Source organism: Palaemon carinicauda, chromosome 2 (assembly GCF_036898095.1).
Source record: "Palaemon carinicauda isolate YSFRI2023 chromosome 2, ASM3689809v2, whole genome shotgun sequence".
Classification (NCBI taxonomy): domain Eukaryota; kingdom Metazoa; phylum Arthropoda; class Malacostraca; order Decapoda; family Palaemonidae; genus Palaemon; species Palaemon carinicauda.
The window spans coordinates 119,829,959-119,854,639 of NC_090726.1; the positions used below are offsets into that span (position 1 = coordinate 119,829,959).

The 24,681-nt window shown below is 42.6% G+C and overlaps 1 protein-coding gene across 4 annotated transcripts in view; it reads right to left on the reverse strand.

Moving 5' to 3' along the window:
- Positions 1-24,681, reverse strand: part of LOC137626633 (putative glycerol kinase 5) — a 512,079-nt gene that overhangs the window by 443,376 nt on the left and 44,022 nt on the right. For 2 of the 4 annotated variants that reach the window (XM_068357673.1, XM_068357656.1), the window contains exon 1: positions 6,903-7,033. The exons of the other annotated variants lie outside the window; for them this stretch is intronic. The gene's annotated coding sequence lies outside the window, so the exon portion shown is untranslated. Of the gene's footprint in view, positions 1-6,902; positions 7,034-24,681 lie in introns of those variants that run through there. 4 annotated transcript variants of the gene reach the window in all.

The following is a 24,681-nucleotide window of genomic DNA, read 5'->3' on the forward strand; positions in this document are numbered from 1 at the left end:
GGTCCATGGTCTGGGATGAGTCACCACCAGGGCAATCAGCATTGGTGACATCCCCACTTCTGAAGTCCATCTTATGTTTTCTAATCCTGGATCTTTCTCCTTTTAAGGTAGTCCTCTTCTTTCTGTTAAGGGACACTTCACGAGGTAGGTGTTCGGTTGGGCCAGAAAATGCTTCCTTGGTTGAATTAGTCACTCTCCCTCCACTTCATCAATCTGTACGCAGCATAGTTTAGATGCTTAGGACCCTCCACAGCCATGAAGCTTTTCTTGATTTTAGTCGCCGTCATGATGTCTGATGTCTATGAATTGGATGCCTTGGATCATTCACCTGTTTGACCCATTCATTTTCAGTAATAGCATTTCATCAAATTTGAGGTGGTGCAATACTGACTGGTCTATAAAGATATGGTAGGGCCGTTGCTTTTAGTGTGCCAGCGATTATTCGCCAGGCTCTATTAAGTTCTGGATTCACATTATTTGCGTGACAGTCTTTCTCACACTGGTGAACAATATTCTGCTGTAGAATAGCAAACAGCTAGAGCTGTTTGCGCTTAAGGGTTTTTGGAACTGCTCCCCAGCTGGTGTTGGCTAATTTGCTAAGCAGGTTGTTTCTTGTTGATAGCTTTTCTTCAGTTTGTTTATGTGTTCTTTAAAGCTAAGAGTTCTGTCTAGACTAGAGTAACACCCTGATATACTGAATGTGGGTGGGTATATAATTCTTTATTTTCCCATTTGATCTTTAGTTACCGGTAGCTTGGTGATTGTTACAGTGGAATGCACCCACCTGTGTTTTTGTTGGGCTCTGCATTTAGGTGCAATTTTTATAATATATTATGAGAAATGATAAAGCTCTTGATAGTCTCGCTTCTATTTCTTCAAAGAATCGTGACTGTGGGACAATGCATAGGTCGTCTGTGTATATGAATCTTTATAAATCCTGAAACTCCGGTTGGTCATTTGTATAAATATTAAACAAAATAGGAGCCAGTACAGAGCCCTGTGGGAGACCATACTTTTGGGTCTTCCATCTCTTTTCTTGCTGTCCATTTGTACGAAAAATCGTTAATTTACAAGGAGTTACTTTATGATTTGTACTTTGTTGGCCTCTTCGACTGTTTGGGCAACTTTTAAAAGTAGTGCCCTCTGGTTGATAGTATTGTATGCAGCTGTGAGGCCTACAAAGGTTGCCCCAGTGATTTGTCTTTACTCAAATTCATCCTCGATGGACTGAGTTAAGTTCAGAATCTGACTGCAGCATGACCGGCCTGATTGGAAACCTGCTTGGTTGGGTGATAGTTTTCCTTTGAGCTTTGGAGATATTCATGCCATTATCATCCGTTCATATAATTTATATGTGATACATAACAGTGACATTGGTCTGTAACTTTTGGGAGACAAAGGGTCTTTACCTGGTTTTAGCAATGTTACCACTTTGGCTTTTCTCTGTATCTTTGGTGTTCGATGGGTTGCTGCACATTTATTGAACAGCGCAAGGAGCTAATTTATTGAACAGTGCAAGGAGCCATTCTTTTGTCCTCTTGCCCACAGGATCATCTCTACTGTAATTCTATCTAATCTTGTTGCCTTCTCAGTTTTAAGAAATTTCATTGCCATATTCCATTCTTGCATGGTGAATGGTAGGAAATGCTGGATACTCTCAGATATAGCTCGTTCTGTCCATCTTCATTTTCTTAGTATCCCCTTTCTTTGTTATTTTGCTTTCCATTTAGTAAGAGATACTGAGCTACTTCATTGGGGGTGACTGCAACAATTCTTGGCTGGCTTTGATCTTCAGAGTCAAGTCTTTTTATGGTGGCCCACCCTTTTTTGCTGGTATAAGTCAAATTGAAGTTGGTTATAGTTTATTGCCAGCGTTGACATCTTTCATTGGTAATTAAGTTGAGTGTCTCCAAGATCAATTGTATTGTTGGCAAATGGATCTTTATTATATGCCTCTATGTATCTTTGGTACAGCACTTTGCTTTAGTTAACTCGTTAGCCTTTCAGACTGCAAGCCTTGTAAGGCACTCAACATACTTTGAGTTGTACCCAAAATCTCCTCAACCTTATGACTTTCGGGTAAAACAATTATTAAACAGTCTTGATATAATTAGAGGTAAGGTGCTTCCATTTAAGATATCATCAACCCCTCCGTGTCAATTACCAGAGATATCTTTTTGTAAATATTTCATTGGTGTTAAAAATACATGACTGAATTAGAAACTAGGTCTATTTTTATGGAGCATGTTGAAGAACATAGGGAATAAACTTTTATATATACCGATGGCTCCAAATCTGATGCTGGCGTAGGATTTGGAGCATATAGTAGTTCTATTAACTGTAGAGGTACCCTCCCTTCAATATCTTCCATATTTACTGCTGAATTATATGGCATACTAACCACTATTGAGAAAATAGTGTTAAAAGAGGAGGGCATGACCTTCAAGCTTTAGAAGGTTTAAAATGCTAGTAACCCTTTAGTTTTAAAGATTTTAGAGTGGCTTTTAATTATTGGCCTAAAAGGTATACCAGTTCAATTTTGCTGGGTTCCGGCACGCGTAGGTGTGTATGGAAATGAAGAGGCAGATTCACTGGCAAAAAGTGCTGCAGCCGAGTTGCTACCAAGAAGGTATCCCTTTCTCTGTAAGGATTTTTTTTACCAGCAATTAAGAATTCTATTTATAACAATTGGCAAAAGCATTGGGATACTTTAACCGAAAATAAGATGAGAGAAATTGCGTTTGTTATATCCCCTTGGAGGTATAATGGGATGCCCCAAAAATGGGACACTACTCTTTGTCGTCTCCGCATTGGTCACAGTCGGATGACACATGATTTTCTGCTGGCTGGCCAAAACCAACCATATTGAGACGACTGTTTGATACTCTTGACAGTGAGGCATTTGTTGACTGAATTTCCCACGTATAGCACAAAGAGAAATAGATATCTGTTTGAGGCTTGAGGTGAGGATGGCAGGTTCATCCTTGCCAAGATCTTTGGACATGATGTGTCGTAAAATGCTAGTGGCATTTTTAAATTTATATCAGAAGCAGGTCTTCTTAATGCTATTGAATATTCTTTTAATCTTTATTTATAATAAATGATATCGGCGACAATGACCTTCGATGTCAGGATGCCAGAGAACTTCAAATCACTCATTTATTCATTCTTTGCTTTGATTATTGAAGCCAGAGATATAAGTATTTCTGCAGCCTCTAGGGATGTAGTTCTTTGCAGCCTTCCACACTAATGATTGATAAATCTCATACTGCTGAGGGTCAGGAGGGATGTTTGATATCTCTGCTTCTATATTACTTGAGTAGTCTTCCCATTTTTCTTTGTTAAATCTGGGAATTTTGTGATAGGTCTCTCTTGGTCTGATGACAGGCTTTACACTGATGATCACAGGCCAGTGATGAGATTTAGGAATTGGGTTAGATAAGATCTTTACAAAGTTTTGGAGGTGCTTGGAGAAGACAAAAGCCAGGTGTGGGTTTTCCCTCTTCTCTAACATCCACTTTGAAAGGATGGATCATCCCTTGTGTCATATAAGATGGTGAGGTCTTGTTTTATGGCCCACTCCTCCACTGCCTCTGCAATATGGTATTGTGGCTGTTGAAGTCCCCGACAATAAGGACTGCTTTATTGTCAGGACGGTTCATCTGAGGCCATGCAAAGGGTGTAGGTGGTGGTTTATAAACTGACATGATGTTTTGTGTATTCACAGTCTACATGAAGGATCTCAAGCAGAGAGAGATCTGCAATTATGGATAACTGATTTGTCCTCAGCAAATATGACAATTCCATGGGTTTGATTTAAACAGGAAATAAGCAAGTGCATGTTAGGGATTCTTGGTAGGATGGAGTTATTGCGTGTTTCTTATTTGCATAGTATGTCGGCATTTAGGTTGGCAAGTAGCTCTGCCTATGTTACCGACAAGCCTTCTGTATTGACACTGATTACTCTAAATTTTGCCATCTCTTTGCTTGTGGGCCGAGGGTTTATCCTTTTACCACCTTTGAGGCTTGGATGTAGTTGGCATGTACGAGTGTAGCATGTGTTGTAGCAATTGGCTTAAACAAGGACACAATGGAAAGGTTTGCTACTTGTTTCAAGGTTTCAAATCCTGGTCAGGCCAGGGCCCTTTATTATATGCAATTCCACTTCTGTATATATCCTTCTCAAGGTGCAATGATTATTATATTAGTGGACTACAGTAGGGCTATTTGTGGCTTAATATATGAATATATAAAAATGTCATGTACCAAATTTGTGACAAACTATACTACATAATAGTATACTGTATAGCTTAGCATTAACAAACTTGGTATTGAGCTATAATGGTGGAGAGGGATTAATTTCACTTATGGCAGTTTACTGGGGAGGCCACTACTGCGTATGGGCACCATAGTGGGGGGTTGGGCTTCCCCCTCTGATGTTCTGGTGATCATCTATTCTGATGAATCTGGAAATGTAACCAGAAACCTTTTACCTTCAATGAACTGTTTGGCTTAAAGTTCGAAAATATAAGATTATCTGTCCAAAGCCCGTGCTTTCTATCATATGCATATACTATAGCCATATACCTACTCTTTGTATTAAGCTATCATAGCGGATATAGGTTGAACTCCATTTAAAGTACAAAACCTATATTTCACAAAAATTTGTATCCCTGCACCAGTTAAAATAAATTATTAACTTATTTGATAACTGAATACATTTAGGCTACTGTCACCCGTAAATCATCTTTAATGATAGTTTGAATCAAATTCCCGTCAAGTGGACTAACCAAACATAGTAACCATTGCATTCAAGTCAATGGCAATCTCTGCCAAATCAAACACATGGGAATGAATAAATAGCTATTCATAGAAGTACAGGCTAACAAATACTAAGGTAATTGTTTATGAATACCTTACAGTAAACAGGGTGTAAAATACAGTACAATTAGGCCACTATTGTGGCAGAAGAAAAATGGTTGAACTTAGAAACTTGGTGGGCCATAAGGCAAATACAGTAGATGACTAATAGAGTTGTATATCATTATTATTATTATTATTATTATTATTATTATTATAAGCTAAGCTATAACCCTAGTTGGAAGACCAAAATGCTATAACTCAAAGGGCTCCAAAAGGGAAAATAGCCCAGTGAGGAAAGGAAACATGGAAATAAAAAAAAAACTACAACAGAAGTAATAAATAAGCAAAATAAAATATTTCAAGAGCAGTAATAACATTAAATTAGATCCTGTATATATAACTATAAAACTTCAAAAAAAAAAAAACAAGAGGAAAAGAAATAAGATAGAACAGCATGCCCGAGTGTGCCCTTAAGCAAGAGAACTCTAACCCAAGATAGTGAATGACCATGGTACAGAGGCTATGGCACTGCCCAAGACTAGAGAACAATGGTTTGATTTTGGAGTGGCCATCTCCAGGAAGAGCGGCTTACCATAGCTAAAGAGTCTCTTTTACCTCTACCAAGAGGAAAGTAGTCACTGAACAATTACATTGAGGTAGTTAACCCCTTAAGTGAAGAATTGTTTGGTAATCTCAGTGTTGTCAGGTGTATGAGGACAGAGGAGAATTTGTCAAGAATATGCCAGACTATTCGATGTAAGCAAAGAAAAAATGATCCGTAACCAGAGAGAGGGATCCAATATAGTACTGCCTGGCCAGACAAAGAACATAACTCTCTAGCATTAGTAACTCAATGGGTGGCTGGTGCCCTGGCCAACCTACTACCTATAAGATAAGACAAACATGATTTTTTCTATGAAAAGCTTAAAGGCAAAGTCAAAATTAGCGATTGATACTAAGCACTACGGTGTATATTGCAAGAATTGGTAATGTAGCCGGAACTTTGCTGTGGTATAACCACATACAAATTCACTGTACTGGACAGTACACTCAAAATCAATGAAAATAACTTATCTGTAGTCAAGATTCTACTGTTAAAAGAAAATTATTATACTATAATAGGTTCTCTTAGTGACACAAAGATAACTAAAAATAAGGAAATAATCCCTGCCAAAAAATAATTTTTTAGCAACGTCATTGTCGATGAAGTTGAGGAGAAAACTCCAGTTAACAATTGGGAAATACATTACTAACTCAAGACAATGACTCAAAAGTCCTGTTATCTATTAAACACTAACATCTTCCTTGATATTGAGAGCTGTGGTAGTCTAGTAGAAATATCTCTGACCAGCAATCCATGGGTCAGGAGTTAAATCCCAGTTCACAGTGTGATAGCTCTCACTTTTGGTTGCAACCTTACGATCCTTGTGAGGAAGTGATGGGGGTTTAGGGGGAATATAGAACTGCTTGCTGAGTCATTAGCAGCCATAGTCTGGACCTCCTTGGTCATAGCTTGTTTTGGAGGGGGGGTTGTATATCATCCAGTATGTGAATACGAGCAGTCTCTAAAACATTGTGCAACAACTACAATCACCTGATCCTTGTCTTTACCGCTCATGAGCGACCTTTCTCCTTTTAAGGACATAAAGTATTCATAGAGTATGCCTCTTAATTATTCCTATGAACATGTAAATCTATTCAACACAAAAAGAAACATCCAGCGGTAAAGTAGTATCTTGTATATACACAAGTAACTTTAAGAGCATTTTCATTATTTTCCTATTCAAATTATAAAATTCTTGTCATTCCTGAAAAATCTCCCAAAAGCTTGATTTAACATTACACAAAAAAATAGTTCTGCTTCCTACTATCAACATTAAATAAGTAATATCTTTAAACATTCCGTATTTATATGTACATATACAACAAAGAAATTCTAGCATCAACACCATGTACTACATGAAAAACTAATTCCAAACACACAATGTGACAAAAGAACTGAGAAAAAAAATAAAATTCTACATGGAATATGACCTTACTTTAATCTGTGACTGCTTCAGCACAACTACTGAAGCTTACAGATATTACACCTTATCAGCCTAAGAAGTTCTAATACTCTGAGAAGACAATCCAATTCACTGCAACGCGATAAACGCATGTGAAGATATTCTAATCTGATAAGCAAAATTATACATTATTACAACAATTATGCTGGTACTTCATTTACTATACCGGTAAATGTTTTTTTTTTTTTTTTTTTTTTTCATGGATATAATTGTTTCTACTTTACACCAATCTAAAACATCTGATTATAAATTATTATTCTGCATAAATAGCTATGTTCTGAAATTAAACTACAGTATGTGACAATCTATTCAAAACAATACTACAATGAAAAACAAGTTTCCATTAACACTTAACACTTGAAGTAAAGAGACTGTTATCATATCATTTTTATCTAATCATCTTAACCTTTGGTTTTATGGAAAGACCATTTACCTAATGTTCTTTACTTGACTATTGGCAATAAAATAGGGTAAAGTAATATCTGGAATTATTAAATCATTTAAACTACCGAACCATACATTTTTTTTTTATAATTTCATTACTTATGTTTAATACTGGAAAATGGAATTAACATTATGCTATATTTCACCATAACACTTAGGAACCTCAAGTCCCTCCTTTAAAAAGGTCCTCCCACCAATTGAGGTTGATTTCTGTCCCCCCTGTACTAAATATCTATTAGGACTTCAGCAAGCAAAATCAATTATTCTTAAAAAAAAAAAAAAAAAAAAGGGAAGAGCAGAGATAAAATAGAAATTTTTATTAGATTTAATAATTTGGGACACGAACTCAGCACTATGGACTGAGGAAAAACCTGGCATTTGTGGTATGAAGTAAAAGTTCCAAGGTTGAAAGGCAGGATAGCAGAAAAGAAGCAAAGAAAAAGGTATAATTGAAGACTAAAAAGGATGTGCACCTCGAGGCAAAAAGGGTGCTACAAAGAACTATAATCCTTTTGATTTCTTGGGTGTGACAAAATCGCTGTCAGGCTTATGATTTTTGGTTGGGGGCCAAATTTACATAGCTGCAGAGAATGTTTTTTCTTTGCGTCGGTGCAACCAAAATATAACAGGATGAACTTTTGGTTTATTACATTATGTTGATAAATTATTGAATTTTTTATGATGTAAGAGGAATATCTTTGTAATATTTAAAGGTATTTTAAAAAAGTGAAGAAAGCATGAAAATTATGCAAAAAGAAATTGTCATATTTCTTAAAATACTAAAAAAAAAAAAAAAACATAATGATCATGTTAGATGACTTTACTTTACATGTAAATTGCGTAGATATGGCTGATCTGTCATGCTGTAGCTATAACTTTGATATAAATCTTATTGGTAATGAGTGGTGATTCATTAATTTACAAGATGCTAATTTTTTACAGTAGGCAATGACATGTGTCAGCCTACTTTCATTGAAGTTCCATAATATAACTTACTAAGGAATGAAGAAAAAGAAACTGAAAATAGCACTAGAAACCTAGCTACATATTATATATAATACATATTATTAGAAACAAATTGAGCAGTTGTAGAGCAAAGAAGGACAATAAATTTATTTTTTATGTAACTAAATCTAAGATAAAAGTTTTTTATATCAAAATTTTCATGTTTTTACATTTTTACATATACCACGTGAAAATACAAAGAATGGCCTTTCAAATGGAATATACAACATGATAATTGAAAATATTTGCAAATACACAATCATGAATGCCCTTCTTAAAGATTATTATTGGAAGCGTTTAAGAGAGGTGAGAACTCTGGTAATGTTCCAGGATGGGGGTTTGAGTTCCCTTGGCAGACAGGACTACTCGAAGCTCCTCATCAGCATGGACAATTCCCAAAATGAGGAAAGGTCCAGGCCTTCCAGCTCGAGACTGACCAGTAGCCCTTAAACGCAGACTGAGAAGAGCTTCTCTCAGTGAAGGTAGATGAAGAAATCCACTATCAGTTGCAGAGAGGTTCTGACCATAGATTTACCTCGTTTACGACACCAATCACAGAGTATGAACCAGTTTCCCCGGTAGACAGCTGCAGAGGTTTTACGGAGGTATCAAGACATCTGAGCAGTACCTCGCAAAACACATTTCACTCGGAGGAGATGCAGGATATACTCCACCAGTAAAGAGACAGGGAGGTTACTGAGTTGTAGAACCTCCACATGTGCAGCTGACAGAAAAGATTGGGCCACTGGGGAGCCACCAGGGTAAGCCTGTCGTTAAAAGACGACAACATCTTGTTGAGTATTCATCGTATCAGGCAGAAGGGAAGAAAGGCATAAGCATCCAAGACATCCCAAGTATATTGGAACACGTCTTCCAGGGCAGCAGACAGATCTGGCACTGGTGAGCAAAACACTGGTAGCTTCTTGTTTAATAAGGTTGCAAACAAGTCTATTGTCGGATAACCCCAACAGGCAAGAAGCTTTTCCAGCGTGCAGGGAAATAGGGACCACTCTGTTCCTACATCCTGCCCTGGCGACTGAGAGTGTCCGCCAGTACATTCCTCTTGCCTGAAATGTACCTCACAGACACTTCTGTGTTGTCTAATACCCAAGAGTGTGCCTGCTTTGCCAAGTCACAAAAAAAGAGGTTGGGACATTGTCCCCTCCCCCCCAGCTTGTTTATGTAAGAAAATACGGTAGTGCTGTTGTTCATCAATGCTACCAAGTGGCCCATCAAACTCTGTATGAAAAACTGCAGAGCTAGAAGTGAAACTCGCATCTCCAACAGGTTGATATGCAGGCCCTTCTCGTCATAGGAACACAGACCTGAGGCAGTCATGTTCCTCAGGTGAGCGCCCCACCCCTCCTTTGATGCGTCTGTGAACAGCAGCATCTCTAGAGGTGGAGAGTCGAGGGAACTCCGTTGGTAAGGCTTTCATCGTTGAGCTATCGATAATTCATCATTCGATATCATCCACTACCTTCTGTTACACCAGAACCTGAAGGTGAGAAGGATCGGTGGCTGCTGACAAGTGTCGCTTCCAGACACCACTAAAGCAATCTTTGGTGGAGACACCCAAGGAGCATGAGCTACTCCAACAACTAAAGGTTTCCTATGAAACATTGCTACTTCTTTGCTGGCTGTTCTTGCATGATCAGAAATAGTTTAGCTACCTCTCTGAATCTGTAGATGCAATCACCTGATGGCAAGACTCTTGCTGTACTGTATCAACATACTCAGATATTATACTCCATCTGTCTCTTGGGTGTAAGACTCAACTTCTTCCAATTAATCACGATCCCCAGATCGTAGATAAAAGCCGAGAAGCTTCTCTAGATCCTGGAATAACTATCTCCTCGAGGATGAAGGGATTAATCAGTCACCTAGCTTAGCAGAATGCGAATCCCATTTTATTGGGCCTAAGTTGAGGCTAGTGTGAACACTTGGGGAGAAGTTGACAGTCCACAGCAGAGGACTTTGAACTGGTATATGACACCCTTGATGATATATGCAGAGGTTTTTCCTACTGGAAGGATGGATTGGTATTTGGAAATACACGTCCTTCAAATCGACAGAGAGTCTGAAGCCGTCCTTCCTGATGGTGGCAAAGATCGTGCTTGCCGTCCCCATCCTAGAGTTAATAAAACAAACTCATTCTGGGGAAAGAGCTCAATAACCAGTCTCCATCCACTCATCGTTTTCTCTATGAGAAAAAGGCAGCTATAAATACCAGAAAAACCATTTTGGATGAGTTCTAGCATGTCTTTCTCCATCATCGCTTTCACTTCTTTATCAAGGATAAGGGCTTTCAGTGATTCTGAAGGGTAAGACTAGAACATCATCGGAGAGTAAGTGAGACAATGAGAGAGAATTGATGAACAGGAGGCAATAACCATCCCTGAGGACTTTTACCCCCCTCCCAACTCTCTCCACCATATCGCTGCCATGTTGCCCAATGGCTAGACAGGCATCTCCTCTCTCATGGCAGCTGGAGTAGGGGATCACCAATCTCAACATCCCCTGCCTCCTTTCATACATCCTCCCTTCCCGGCTCGGCCTGGTTGGGAGCATAAGGGGAGAGCATGCTCTCCATACTTTCTCAAGGTAGAGGGTCCTGGAGCCACAGATCTTGATTTGGGCTTTGCCATTGTCTTCTTTGATAATGTTCTGTTGAGTTGTGAAGCAGCAGCTCTCTGGGCAATTGACCTGGAATGCCCTCGACCCTTAAAGGTCACTTCCCTGTGAACAGGAGAGTCTTGATTATCCTTCTTGCATTTCTTGTGGGTCTTTTCGATCTCTTTTGCCAGCAAGAGAGTCAACACATCCAGGATCAGTGCATTCCTGAGGGAGAGTGCCACTTCCTATCCCACCAGGTTGAAGAAACGTGAAGCTACTGCATCTCTCCTCTTTGAAACCTAGTTTGTCCACTGGTTGACCAATGATGAGCCAAAAAACTCACTGCCTTAGCTCTACAGAGTACGAGGACAGTAAATTTCTTCTTCATATTGGAAATTGGCAAATCCATAAATGAAGCGAAGAGAAATAGGGCTCCCGAGCAGTGGTCAATTCAGCTGGTGGAATGCAGGCTTGACATGACTGTTGATTCCATAGCGGAAGATTAGGCAGCTGAGAAGGATGTGCCCTCGTACTTCAGTCTGTCTGCTGTTGTCGCCGGATCTATCGGAAGAGATGTTGGGGCAGACTCCTCCAGGATATAAAACATCCACTATTGAGAAAGAGCTGGAGGTAGGATTTTGGTGGATCTACTTGATCGAAGTGAATTCTTAGGTACAGTAACTTGCAAATTTACTTAAACAAGTACATCCCACATAAGAACAGACCACAGAAGCTCAAGTGCAGGACTGGAGCACCAACGAATCTGCATCCCCTAGCCTTCATCCATTCCATGGCTGCCTCTCAGAGTTCGTTCAACTCTTTGTTGAGTGAGAGAACACTAAGGAAGGTTGGTTCCGAATCTGGGTTCTCCGTCCCCACTCCCCAAGGAGTAGGATCAACAGAGGTATAAGAAAATCCCTAATTCCCACCAGCACAAGATCTATCTGAACTAAGAACCATCCTTTGCATTCAGATCTCCCCAGACAGTACCAACCTGCTGATAATACTAAGTATGCAATAAATTCTAACAGTCATGCCTTCTCCATCATAAGACTAAATACTACACAGTATTCTAGAAGTTTTATCTTAATCAGACAGTTGAATCAGTAGTAATCATCTGTTCTCTAGTTTGCAATTTGGTTTTTGTAAAGGCCTGAGAGCATGTGATGTCCTCCTTACAATCTCCAATGCTGTACAGAAATCCCTTGATTCTGGTCAGGAAGTTCGTATGACTGGCCTTGACTTTAGTGCAGCCCTTGCCCATGATAATCATGAGGCCATTGTTTTCAAACCTGAACACTTGCGAGTGGGTGGGTTAGTTCTTAGCATCATTATTGAATTTTTAAGGAGTAAATCACAAGAGTTGTTGTTGATGGGCACCAAAGTGAGTATAGGAATGTGATATCTAGTGTTCCTCAGGGTAGTCTTCTTGGCTCATTACTTTTCAATTGTAGGAGAAGAAAAAAAGGCGAGAATGGACCCAAAGATTAAGTGGTGGAAATTGAAAGAGGAAGAACTGAGAGTCTTGTTTAAGAAAAGAGTGCTGGAAGCAATAAGGTTACATGAGGATGTACAAGAATGGTGGACCGAGAATAGTAAAGTGATTCTAAGGATTGGTGAGGAAGTACTTGGAAAGTCATCAGGAAGAAGACCTCCATGATAAAGAATCGTGGTGGTGGAATGTTGAGGTGCAAGAACGGGTAAAAACCAAGAAAGAAGCCAAGAAGGAGGCAGATCTATCAGGACAAGAGCAGGATAAAGAAAACTATAACAGGCAAAGAAAGAAGCAAGAAGAGCAGTAGCAAAGTCAAAGGCAGAGGCATTAAATGAAATCTATAAGGAGATGGAAACACCAGAAGGAGAGAAGAAAATATTACGAATTGCTAAGGCCCGAGATGCTGCATCCAAAGACCTGACACATATAAGGCAAATAAAAGATACGATCGAGTACCACATCAGGATCTGTGGAGATGTATGAGAGAAAAGGGAGTCCTTGAGAAATACGTAAGAATCCCCCAAGATATGTATGAAAGGGCCGAAGCAAATGTTAAGAGCAGTATAGGCCTAACAGAAAGTTTCCCAGTAAATGTGGGACTACATCAGGGGTCTGCATTGAGCCCTCACCTATTTGATCTGGTCATGGATGTAGTAACACAAGGTATTAGAGATCAGTCTCCTTGGTATATGCTTTTGGATGTTATACTGTGTAGCACTAGGCGAGAGGTAGTAGAAGAGAAACTGGAGGAGTGGAGAAGAGAAATGGAAAATAGGGGATTGAAGATCTGCAGGAAAAAGAGAGAGTATTTGAGATTGAAAAATGGCAAGAATGGGGAAGTTAGTTTACAAGGAGAGAGATTGAAAAGAGTTGAAAATTTCAGGTATTTAGGATCAACAGTTACAGAGGATGGTGATCTGGGGACAGAAATAAACCACGGAATACAAGCAGGATGGAAGAATTGGAAAAAAGTGTGTGGAGTACTATGCGACAGGAGAATAGGGGTTAAGTTGAAAGGTAAAGTACAGAGGACAGTTGTGAGACCGGCAATGATGTAGGGAGCGGAGACATGGGCAATAAAGAAGGCAGAAGAGAAAAAGACGGATGTGGCAGAGATGAGAATGTTGAGATGGATGTGTGGGGTGACAAGAAGAGATAAGATACGGAATGAGATAATTAGGGTTACCACTGGAGTTAGAAAACTATCAGATAAGATCCAAGAAAGTAGAGTGAGGTGGTATGGTCATGTCATGAGAAGAGATGAACAGTATATTGGGAGGAGAGTAATGAAAATGGAGGTATAGGGAACGAGAAAGAGAGGGAGACCAAAGCGAAAGTGGGTGGACTGTATCAAGGATGACCTTCGATCAAAGGGATTAACCAGTGATGAGGTGTGGGACAGAGGTAGATGGAGAAAGGTGACCAGAAACATCGACCCCACATAGAAGTGGGAAAAGATGTAGACAAAGAAGAAGAAGATTCTAGACTTGTCTCCACTCAACAAGTTCATCGACAACAACAAGTTCTGGATGCTAACCCTACAACACATAAGGACCCTGTTACCAAAAGGGGCGTACATGGTCTTAATAGACCTGGCAGATGCTAATTGGCACCTACCAGTCAGCCGGCCCCTCTCCTCCTACCTAGGATTCAAACTACAGAAGACAATTTATGTCTTCACAGCCATGCCCTTTGGACTAAACATAGCACCAAAGATATTCACAAAACTTGCGGACACAGTCATCCAACAGCTACGCTTAGAAGGCATTCAGGTAGCAGCATACCTGGACGACTAGCTGGTGTGGGTAGCATCCAAGACAGCTTGTCTGCAGGCAGCCACGAAGATGATCCAGTTCCTGGATCATCTGGGCTTCAAGATCAACTACACGAAGTCTCTCCTCTCTCCAGCTCAAGAGTTTCAATGGTTAGGAATCCATTAGAACTTGCAGTCACACGGCCACTCCATTCCACCAAAGAAAAGGAGAGAGATTGCGGGTTCTATCAGGAGATTACTGAAATCCAAAAAGATTTCAAGTCGCCAACAGGAAAGAGTACTGGGCTCTCTCCAGTTCGCAGCAGTGACAGACCCAGTGCTAAAAGCACAACTAAAGGATGTGTCAGGAGTCTGGAGAAGATACGCATCAAACGCTCGAAGAGATCAACAGAGATTGACACCGACCTTACTGCGATCGCTTCTAAGGCCGTGGTCAAAGGTCAAGAGCCTGACAAAGACAATTCCCTTACAACCACCTCAACCTTCAGTTGTCATCCACACAGATGCCTCACCGGAAGGATGGGGAGATCATTCCCATCAAAGGAAAGTGCAAGGGAACTGGTCACACCAGTTCAAGACCTTTCACATCAACATTCTGGAAGCCATGGCAGTCTTCCTAACGTTGAAGAAACTATCCCCTCACAGATCAGCCCACATCAGGCTGCTCTTGGACAGTGAAGTAATGGTGAAATGTCCGAACCGGCAAGGCTCGAGATCGCCTTATATCAATCACGTAATGTTAGCCATCTTTCGCTTGGCAAGGAAGAAAAGATGGCACTTATCAGCAGTTCACCTGAAAGGGTTCCGCAATTTGATGGCAGACGCTCTATCCAGGCAAAAACCGATAGAGACAGAATGGTCCCTGGACGCAGACTCATTCTCCTTCATCTTGGAAAAAGTCCCGGAACAGCAAATCGGCCTCTTCGCAACGAGCGACAACAAGAAACTACATCGATATGTGGCCCATACGAGGACCCTCAGGCAGAAGCGACGGACGCCATGTCCCTCGATTGGAACATATGGAATCATATCTATCTGTTCCCACCAACAAATCTCCTGCTGAAGGTCCTCAACAAGCTGAGATCCTTCAGGGGAACAGCAGCAGTAGTGGCCCCCAAATGGCCCAGGAGCAATTGGTTCCCTCTAGTTATAGAACTGAAGCTGAAGCTGTTTCCTCTACCGAGTCCAGTTCTATCCCAACTGGTTCAGAAGTCGACTGTTTACGCTTCATCATTGAGAACCCAAAACCTACATCTCATGATTTTCTCGTCTTAGCAGCTAAGAAAAGGTTCAGGATCTCAAAAGACAACATTGACTTTATAGAAGAATACAAGTCAAAGTCAATCAGAAGACAATATGAATCGTCTTAGAAGAAGTGGGTCTCCTTTGTGAAACCAAAGAGACCGGCATAAATCTCGATAGACTTCTGCCTTTCCTTCTTCATCTACCTTCATGAACAAGGCCTGGCTTCCACCACAATAACTATGTGTAAGTCAGCTTTGACAAGAACTCTTCTTTACGCCTTCCAGGTGGATCTGTCAAACAAAATCTTCAATAAGATTCCGAAAGCATGCGCTAGACTCAAACCAGCAACCCCTCCAAAGCCCATATCATTGTCCTTGGACAAAGTCTTGCACTATGCTTCGAACTTGAACAACGAAGATTGTACCCTAAAGGATCTAACACAGAAAGTGATATTCTTGTTCGCTATAGCCTCAGGGGCTAGAGTTAGTGAAATAGTGGCCCTATCTAGAAACGAGGGCCATATTCAGTTCACAGAAGAGGGAGAACTGAATCTTTTCTCCGATCCTACCTTTCTCGCCAAAAACGAGCTGCCCACCAAAAGATGGGGTCCTTGGAGAACCTGCCCTCTGAAGTAAGATTTCTCTCTCTGTCCAGTAGTGTCTTAAGGTTTATCTTCGAAGAACTTCAGACTTCAAGGAGGGACAGCTCTTCCTAGGCAAAACCTTAGGATCAAAATTATCCCTAAAAACAACTGAGGGCGAAACTCACCTACTTTATTCGCAGAGCGGATCCTGACAGCACACCCGCAGGTCACGATCCTAGAAAAGTTGCTTCCTCGTTGAACTTCTTTCAACAGATGGACTTTGATAGACTTCGCTCATATATGGGGTGGAAATCATCTAGAGTTTTCTATAAACATTACACGAAGCAATTGCATGAAATAAAAAATATTTGTGGTGGCGGCAGGTAGTGTTATAAAATCTGTCTAGTGCTACGATGAACAGTGGACTGTTTTGGGACTTAACAGTGGACTGGGTGAACAGGTATTAGCATCTTCAAGTGTAATACTTTTTAATGAAAATCACTATGGTAAATTCGGACTGTTCTATATATGTGTAGAATCTAACCAATAACACCAGTACCGTGTGAACATTTGTACACAGTGTTGAAACATATCCAACATCTAAATGAAATCAATCAGGTAATTTCACAATAGTGAGTGGCACCTATGGATGATCTATCATATATGTATTTCTTCCCTTACAGATTAAAAATATATATACCCAGAGATGTAGATATGTCACAGGGATTCTCTTTATGATACATTTTGCTTTTGCATTTTTATATTTGTCTATACAAATAAAACACATATAAATGTATCTGCATCTTATTCACCCTTCATGAATACGAATAAATGATCCAGAGCCTTTTATTTTTTCCTAAAATAATATACTTGAGAGTATAACCTCTGAAAGAACAACCTGGTAATCTTTACAAGTTCCACTTTGTTCCTACAGAATACAAACTTTGACGCCTTATGGTCGATATCAACAATATCCCTGCAGGGGGCAGGAAGCCCTAAGTTAGTTCCAAACTTAGTGGATATGACAAATAACGGTAATGTCATATATGTAAGGTCTGGGAGACCATATAAGGAACTCAGTCAAAGTAAAGGAACTTATACAAACCCACAGATATAGCACTTTTAAGTAAATCTCTGGTAAGCCTGCATCAGGACGACATGGCTGAGCCCAAAAAACAGATTTTGAGCAAAGCGGAAAATCTATTTTTGGGTGATATGGCCATGTCGTCCTGATGGACCCTCCCTTCTTTCAAAAAGGAGTGTACAACTATGTAACAAAAGACCCCACCCGAAACTACTCTATCTGCGGCTATCCATGCTTAAATGCAACAAGGAATAGTTACGCCGTAGTAGTACTAGGAGGGGATCCACCGGGTAACCTTGATAACGGCTCCCCTTCAATTTCGCCACTCTTCCCTCTCAAAGCGTAAAATCTATTCTGGGTGAAGATTGCAATGTGTCGTATCAAGAAATACGTCCCCTGATATTATGCGATATCCTTAAAAGTTATGTTAAGGATACTCGCGCCAGGAGTTAGAATTCTAGGAACCTGTGGTTAATTCACTGGGAGTATCACTGTAACCAAATATCCCTTAGAAAGCTACCAATAGGAACCTTCCATCAAGACGACATGGCCATCTCACCCAAAAATGACAAACTTATAACAGAGTTTGTATTTTTCCTAACATACAAACCCGAATTCTTTACTATAGGAGAAATTCTAGCGCGAGCTGGAAAATACGGCAGAAAACCTTAACAAGGTCGTTAACGACCAGGACAGTAGTTATCCTCCTGTGGGGGGTGGGGGACTGCCGGCCAGTAGCTACTGAGTACCTTCAATCGGATTCTAGCTATGACTATATTAGGGGGCGGTGACGGAGAGAAGATTTGAGTAAAGAATTCGGGTTTGTATGTTAGGAAAAATACAAACTCTGTTGTAAGTTTGTCATTTGTTCCTACACTAAATACAAACCCTCATTCTTTACTATAGGAGACTTAGTCTTGAGGTCAGGGTGGACGAAGGGTTCTCTATTCCTAGAGAAGATAGTCCTCAGACTAGACTCTATTAATGAACAATCTCCCATTAACTTTCTTTGTAGATCCCCAAATCCAGCATGACTGAAGGTTTGTAAATACGTAGAAACCAAAGTTTCAGCATGAAGAGGGTCGGGAACAAGGCCAGGACCCTTTCATACAAAGGGTTCCCCTGACCTTGAAAAGGGGAACCGTTGTGACTACGAGTATGACTTATACCCTGTGATAGGAATCAGATGAGTTCCATACCTTATTTCCATTGATGAGTCCAGCCGAAACTGGTCACAGATTAGGATACCCAGATGGGAGGAAGAAGAAAGAGCAGAAGATAGATGGATGTTCTTCTAAAACCTAGTTTAACTCAGAATCCTCGAACAATGGCTACTGTCCCCTGAAAGGGCGTAAAGGTAGTTACAGCACCTGCTGACCTGCCACAATAGGTCCTATAGAAAAGGTGTTTAGAGACCTATGTGTCACATCTGATAAATAGTGAGAGGTGAATGTAGATTGGCGCTTCCAGACTCCAGCTCTTAAGACTTGGGAGACTGAAAAATTCTTCTTAAACGCCAGCGAGGCAGCCACTCCCCTAACTTGATGGGCTTTGGGTTGAGGTGCCTCATGGTATCCGTGAATGACTCTCGCAATAACTTTCTTGAGCCAGAAAGAGATGGTGTTACGAGAGATTCTCTTCTTAACCTTGTTGGTACTGAGGAAGAGATGACGGAGGCGTGGTCTGAAAGGTCTGGTGCGCTTCAGGTATTTCCTTAGTGCCCTGACCGGGCACAGTAGCAATTGGTCAGTATCCTGAGTCGCCCTATTGAGGCAGGAAAATTGAAATTCTCTAAACCTCTCATCTCAGATGAAGGATTCTGGGTTTTGGCCACAAAGCTTGGCACGAAGTTGAGAGAGACTTCCCCCCATCCTCTAGTATGGGTGACTTCGTAGGATAGACCGTGAAGTTCACTAACCCTTCTTGCTGAGGCCAGAGCTACAAGGAAGACGGTCTTAAGGGTAAGGAAGAAATCAGAGGCCCTATTTAAGGGCTCATATGGAGGTCCCTTTAAGGAGTGTAAGACCAGGGACACGTCCCAAGGTGGTGGTCTAATCTCCACTGGGGGGTAAGATCTCTCAAAACCTCGAATCAACAAGGTGATATCTTCTGAGGTGGAAAGGTCAACTCCTCTCAGTCTGCAGATGCGGCTTAAGGCTGAACGATAGCCCTTAATTGCTGAGACTGAAAGGAGTTTCTCCTCCCTGAGGTAAACTAGGAAGTCTGCCACTAAAGGAAGAGAGGGATCGAGTGGAGACACGCCTCGCCCTCTACACCAAGCTGCAAACACTCTCCATTTTGCTTGGTAGAGGTTTGTGGAAGATTGGCGCAGGTGCCTGGACATGTGTTCAGCCACCTTTCCTGAAAAGCCTCTGCTTCTGAGGAGAGACTGGACAGCCTCCAGGCATGAAGTTTCAGGAAGTGGATTCTCCCGTGGGGGATACCACTGTGTGGCTGTGTCAACAGACGGGGTTCTGGAGGCAGGAACCTCAACACTTGAACCAGCAGGGAGAGGAGATCTGCATACCACTCTCTGCTTGGCCAAGCCGGAGCTATTAGTGTTAGCTTTCAGTCCCGTGAGATCCTGAGTTTGTTGATCACCTTTCTGAGCAGGCAAAAGGGAGGGAAGGCATAAGCGTCCAGGTTGTCCCAGGAGTGTTGGAGGGCGTCCTGGATCGCTGCCTGATGGTCTGGAACTGGGGACCCGTAGCGGGGAAGTTTCGCATTCAGAGAGGTGGCGAACAGATCTATTGTGGGTAAACCCCACAAAGCTATTACTGTCTTCGCTACTCGAGGATCCAAAGACCATTCTCCACTCAGCACTTGGTGATGCCTGCTAAGCTGATCCGCCACGATGTTTCTCCGGCCCGGAATAAACCTGGCTGAAAGAGAAATGTTGTGGCTTTCTGCCCACTGGCAGATCTGGAATGCTAACAGACAGAGGTCTCTTGCCAGAGTACCCCCTTGCTTGTTGATGTACGAGACGGCTGTGGAGTTGTCGCTCATCAGAACCACCTCTCATCCGCGTAGATCTTCTACAAAGAATTTTAGGCCTTTCCAGGCAGCTAATAATTCTAGGTGGTTTATAAGGAGAGAACTCTCTATCGGAGACCAAACTCCTGATGCTAATTTGGGGCCTAGGTGGGAACCCCATCCCCATAGCGACGCGTCCGAAAAGTTTTAACTTCGGACACAGGTTTTGGAGGGGAATGCCCTTTTGGGTGTTCTCTTTGGTCGACCACCAATGAAGATCTTGTAGCACCAGACTTGGAACCTCCACTGCCAAGAATGGGGAACCTGACTTTTGAGACCAATGGGTCTTCAGATGCCATTGAGACTTCTCATTCTCGATCTTCCGCCTGGAACCAGAAGACACTGCCACGACTTGGCTGAAGGTGGTAGTGGAGACAAGAGATGGGCAATGGACTGATCCAGTCTCCAAAGCCTGTCTTCCGACGGAAATACTCACCCTGCCTGGGTGTTGATAGACATACCCAGATAGTTCAAGACTTGGGTCGGAGTTAAGCAAGACTTCTCTGCATTTACAAGGATCCCCAGATCCTTGCAAAGATTCAGAAGTCTTCTCAGATGATCCAGAGCTAGCTCCTTGGACGAGGCCAGGAGTAGCCAATCGTCCAGATATCTTAGCAGATGAATTCCATGTTTGTGCGCCCACGAAGATACGAGTTCAAAGATCTTCGTAAAGACCTGTGGGGCGGTCGAGAGGCCGAAGCACAGGACTTCAAACTCGAAGATTCGACCCTGAGCCAGGAAGCATAAGAATTTCCGAGATGTGCGATGGATTGGCACTTGGAAATAAGCATCTTTCAAGTCTATAGATGCCATGAAGTCTCCTGGACGTACTGCTTGAGTCACGGAGGCCGCTGTCTCCATTTTGAATGGAGTCTGCTTCACGAACTGGTTCAGAGTGGAAAGATCTATCACTGGTCTCCAACCTCCCGAGGCTTTCTGTACCAGAAAGAGGCGACTGAAAAACCCCGGGGAAGAGTCGGAGACCTCTTGAATGGCGTCTTTTAGAAGCATGCTCTATATCTCCCGAGCTAGGGCTTGCTGTTCCCCTGGATCCCGAGGGACCTTTGAGGACGAGATCGGGGGAGGAATTAGAGGAGGAGGAGAGTATGAAGGGAATGCGGTATCCCCAACGAAGCACCCTTATGGTCCATTGCATGGCCCCCACAGCTTTCCACCTCCTCCAACTCCCCTGCAGGCACCCCCCTACGCATTGTGAGGGGGGAGTCGAGACCCTATTTCTGTCTAGGGTTCCTCACTCTGCCTTTAGCCTTAGGAGGAGCCGACTTACCTCTGCCCATAGGTTTGGGTGTAAACGAGGGGCGGCTGAGGCTCTTGGCTGGCAGTGGAGTTGCTATTGTTGCCTTGGGTTGTGGAGTTGGCTGCTGTTGCATTGGATGAAAAGAAGCAGCCTTTTGCATTGCAGTGTCCTGCGTCTTCTTCCTCCAAGTCTCTAAGGTAGAGGAGACTGCTTGTCTAGAGAAAAGGAGAGGTTGTAAAAGATCAGAGTTCCTCAAATCAGATTTCTCAGATTTACCGATGCTCCTATGCAGTCTGGAGACTACAGTACTGATTCCCTCCTTTTGAGAATCCAGTTGCCCCACATCGTTGCAGCCATAGCAGTTAGAAAGTCCATTGTCTTGGCCCCAGCAGCCAGGACTTCCTGCAGGGACTGCATGGAATTTTGGTTTGAAAGGTCCTCGTGACTTGCAAGGTAGCCCACTGTGCCAGACCATGTGTCAAACCAGGAAAGTGCCTCTAGAAGAAACATTGACGCTGCTTCCATTGTCAAGGCTTCTGCTGCGGTAAAGGAGACTGGAAGGGAAGAGACTCTCTCTGCAGAGCAGCCAGGTGTAAGCCTTGCTGTGAGGGGTTCTAGTGTCAGAGGCAAAGGGTTGGCGTCTCTGACTTTGTAAAAGAGCCTTTGCCTCGAAAAAGGAAACTGCAGCAGTTTATGGGATCCTTGAGACTTCAAGGAACTCGTCTCCCCCGAGACTGCCTGCGAGACCTTCCTCAGACGGCCTGCAGTGCGAATGGACCAGGGAAGTTCGATTCTGGTCTTAGGGTTTAGTGGAGGACGACATAGTCTGTCTAAAGCTGGAGCGTCGGTATGACGAGGCGACAGGTGTAAATCTCCTAGACCTGAGATATTACACATCGTTCTTAGAGCCCTCAGATAGGTGGACTCTAAATCTTTTGATGGTTGTTCCTCCGAGGAATCCTCAGGTCGCCCTAATTCCTCGTGAGGGAGGGCGGTCGAAGCCCGAATGTCTGAAGGTAACGGCGAGGTAACATACTCCATTGCCGACAAACCAGAGGAAGGCTGAGCGCTGGTTGATGGCACCGCGCGCGCAAGATCCTGCCAGGAAGTTGAAGGTTTAGGCGAAGGCGACCAAATTAACGGTACTGTCTCAATAAGAGAATGCGTTGATCGGCGGTCTGGCCTTTCTCCTCTGTTCTCAACCGAAGGGGAGAAGGGCTGAAACCCTGCGTCTTCTTCCGAAATTCTCACAAAGCCCATGTTTCGTAATTCATTAGAAAGTACAGGAATAGGTGTTGTTCTGTCTAAAACGCAAGGGCGCGATGAATGACCTCGCGCAGATATGTCCGGAGATTTGCGCGCTCGGAAGTTTGACGTACGGGAGCGCTCTCTCTCTGATGATACTAAGCGACGGTGAGAAGAAGTGTTCTCCCTCGCTTCCCCAGCGCGAACAGAGCTCCTCGCAAAGAAGTGTGAAGGAGAGGAATAGCGCTCAAAGTGTTCTCTTTCCTTGGTTGCGCTCTAGGCACGATCAGATTTAACCTCGCCCCAACGGGAGCGCTTATTGTGCTTGAGAGAACTCTCTCGTGAAGAAGAGCGCAAACGTCTTGTAGAGCTATTCTTCTTATAGCGCCTAGAAGATTCCCCCCGAGAGGAAGACTATCGCGAATCAGAGCGATAGCGCGAGGAAGTATTCCTCTTATGTTTGTGACGAGAGCGCTTATCGCTTCTCGGCGAGACATCTCGTGAAGAGATAGAAGGCGAGGAAGAACGAGAACGATGACCTCTCTTCCTATGTTGCCTCTCTCTTCGACGAGAACGTCTTGGTGAAGGAGAGCGAGCTCTCCTTTTCCTCTTCTCTCTCTCTCTCCTATCCTCTAAGGAGGACGAAGACGACGAGGAGGAGGAGAAGGAGGAGGTATCGCGATGATCCCGCTTGCGACGTTGTTTCGTAGTACTGCAAGCGAAGGGCGAAGTAGGCTCCACAGGGGCTGACGTTATTACCTCCGCTGACACTTCAGCGGGCGCCGATTGAGCTGACGAGATATCGGCGAGGTCCGGAACTCCCGAGGGTTCCAAAACAGAAGGGACCTGAGGAAAAACTGTGCCTGCGAGGAACTGGTTCCACACTTCCACCGAAGGAGAACCAGGAAGTCCAAGGGCAGGCCATACCGCTCGCACGTTATCTGGAATAGAAGCGGTAATAGAATTATTTCCGATGACTGAAGAAACTATCCCACTGGGGGGGGGAACTTGATTCGCCTGCCCCGGGGGAATGGGTATTAAGTCAATGGTTCCGCTCTTCCTTGATTTCCCCCCGGAGGAAGGAGGCAAGGAAGAGTCTGAAAGAAGAGATCGAGAGGTCGAAGAAGAGGCCCGAGACTCCTTACCTTTCGATGGCGAACCTGGAGGTAACGAATCCTTCTTGGATTTCTTCTTCTTCCTTTTCATGAACTTACCCCACTGCGTAGGCGACCATTCCTTACATACTTGGCAGGGGGAGCCTTCAGCACACCTATGACCTCTACATGAAGGGCATAGGGAATGAGGATCCACCTCCGGTGGTGACATAAACGTGCCACAAGTTTTCGGGGGAATCTCGGGACACTTTCTCATATTAGAGGACATCACATCTATTTAAAGAGTAAAAGAAAAAGTTAATGAAAAAAACACCATTAAAGAAAGGCTAGTCTACCAGTCAAACAAAAGCGGGAGCAGCGGTGTTACCACTGCGACAGCTAGAATTCGATTGAAGGTGATAACTGCCGGCCCGGTCGTTAACGACCTTGTTAAGGTTTTCTGCCGTATTTTCCAGCTCGCGCTAGAATATCTCCTATAGTAAAGAATGAGGGTTTGTATTTAGTGTAGGAACAAATAGATTTTTTTCTTTGCTCAAAATCCATTTTATAGATGGTTCATTAGATAGTAAGTGTTCACGTTTATTACTGGTCATTACAGATGTCATAAAACCATAGTGTTGCGGGGTTCTCCTTTAAGCTTAGTTCTGTAGTAATGTTTCTTTTGTTTTGGAGGCTGACTATGTTGAGAATCCTAATATTTCTAAGTCTTTCAAATCCTAAGGTTCTGCAGTCATGGTCATGTTAGGATTTTAAAGTTCCGTTTTGTAACTGTGTAGTAATATATCTTGCATGTAGCTTAGTATTTTTCTCTTGCTTTGTACAATATGCAGTAAGATTATTCTGAAGTGGTAATTT